Source organism: Triticum dicoccoides, chromosome 7A, assembly GCF_002162155.2.
Source record: "Triticum dicoccoides isolate Atlit2015 ecotype Zavitan chromosome 7A, WEW_v2.0, whole genome shotgun sequence".
Taxonomy (NCBI): domain Eukaryota; kingdom Viridiplantae; phylum Streptophyta; class Magnoliopsida; order Poales; family Poaceae; genus Triticum; species Triticum dicoccoides.
The window spans coordinates 264,705,572-264,708,042 of NC_041392.1; positions in this window are offsets into that span (position 1 = coordinate 264,705,572).

The window sequence follows — 2,471 nt, forward strand, 5'->3', positions numbered from 1 at the left end:
GTGCTGAGAATTTGGCTAGCATGAGGGGGAAAGGCAAGCTCAACAAGTTAGAGGATTCATGACAACATACTTTATCTCGGATATAAGAAAGACATAACTCATTATGTTGTCTTCCTTGTCCAACATCAACTCTTTAGCATGTCATATTTTAATGAGTGCTCCCAATCATAAAATATGTCAATGATAATATATCTATATGTGAAACCTCTCTTTCCTTATTACTTCCTATTAATTGTAACGATGACCAACGCTATGTCTGCCAACTCCCAACAACTTTTAATCATCATACTCTTTCTATGTGAAGTCATTACTCTCAATAAGATCAATATGAACTCTTTGTTTCTTTTTATTCTTTTTCTGTTTTCTTCTATTCACCCAAGATCATGGCAAAATAATCAAGCCCTTGACTCAACACTAATATTTATTATATATAACTCACGGAATCGATTACAAAGAGAGATCATAAAGCAAAACTCAAAACTAGATCATGCCATAAACTTTATTCTACTAGATCAAGATATTACCAAAAGGATCGAACTAAGAAACACGGTAAAGATAGAGTGATGGTGATACGATACTGGGGCACTCCGCCAAGCTTGGCAGTTGCCAAGTGGAGTGCCCATACCCATGTGATTATGTCTCCTTTGCTGGTGAAGAAGGTGGGGTTGTTGATGATGGATAATCGCACATCGAGCGTAGGAGGTCTTCTAACTTGCGGATAATGCCCTTGAGTGCGATAATATGCTCCTTCAAAATAATATTTTCATGTGTGAGATACTTATTTTGTATACGAGCAAACTCAATCATATTGAAAGCTTCGATTTCTGTTGGGGTAAGAAGATTGTGATCCAGTTGAAGGGTGTCTTCTGTTGCTGGAACTTGGTCCTCCATGGCCTTCTTGATCCCTTCATCCTTGTTGATCTCCATAGGTTCTTCTCTCTTCATCTCTTCTTCATTAGCCAAGCATCATTGCCCTCATGGTTGGAGGAGGAGGGAGACGACATAGTGCTTGGCCTTGACAACCCTGACAAAAAACAGCTCGAAACAAAGACACGAGATTTTTGCGTGATACGGGAGTCAAAACCTCCGGGAGATTATATAATGAATTTTTACCGACCAAAATACGTGAAGTGTACGAAAACAGAGTCTGGAGAGCACACGAGGTGCCCACGAGGTAGGGGGCGCGCCCACCACCCTCGTGGGTCCCTCGTGTCCTTCCCGGACTGCTACTTATTTTTCTATTTTTCTAAATATTCCAAAACGGAGAAATATTTCCTTAAAATTGTTTTGGAGTCGGTTTACTTACCGTACCACATACCTATTCCTTTTCGGAGTCTGAAACGTTCCGGAAAGTGTCCCTTATGTATTCCACCGGGGTTACAGTTTCAATAATATTGGTTTCAACATCTATGGGATTACCTGAGATATAATGTTTGATTCTTTGACCGTTTACCACCTTCGGATTTGTGCCTTCGAAGTTGTTGATCTTCATGGCACCGGAACGATAGACCTCTTTGATAACATAGGGGCCTTCCCATTTAGAGAGAAGTTTTCCTGCAAAAAATCTTAAACGGGAGTTGTATTGCAATACATAATCACCTACATTAAACTCACGCTTTTGTATCCTTTTGTCATCTCATCTTTTAACTTTTTCTTTAAACAACTTGGCATTTTCATAAGCTTGGGTTCTCCATTCATCAAGTGAGCTAATATCAAATAACCTCTTCTCACCGGCAAGTTTAAAATCATAGTTGAGCTCTTTAATAGCCCAATACACCTTATGTTCTAGTTTGAGAGGTAAGTGACATGCTTTTCCATAAACCATTTTATATGGAGACATACCCATAGGATTTTTGTATGCAGTTCTATAAGCCCATAATGCATCATCAAGTTTCTTGGACCAATTCTTTCTAGACCTATTAATAGTCTTTTGCAAAATTAATTTGAGCTCTCTATTGCTCAACTCTACTTGACCACTAGACTGTGGGTGATAAGGAGATGCAATTCTATGATTAACATCATATTTAGCAAGCATTTTATGGAAAGCACCATGAATAAAGTGTGAACCACCATCAGTCATTAAATATCTAGGGACTCCAAACCTCGGAGAAATAACTTCTTTAAGCATTTTAATAGAAGTGTTATGATTAGCACTACTAGTTGGAATAGCTTCTACTCACTTAGTAACGTCATCAACAGCAACTAAAATATGTCTATATCCATTAGAGGCAGGAAAAGGTCCCATATAATCAAAGCCCCAGACATCAAACGGTTCAATAACAAGTGAATAATTCATAGGAATTTCTTGATGTCTACTAATATTACCAATTCTTTGACATTCATCACAAGATAGGACAAACTTACGTGCATCCTTGAAGAGAGTAGGCCAATAAAAACCGGATTGAAATACCTTATGTGCAGTTCTATCTCCCGCATGGTGTCCTCCATAAGTTTCGGAGTGGCACTTGCGT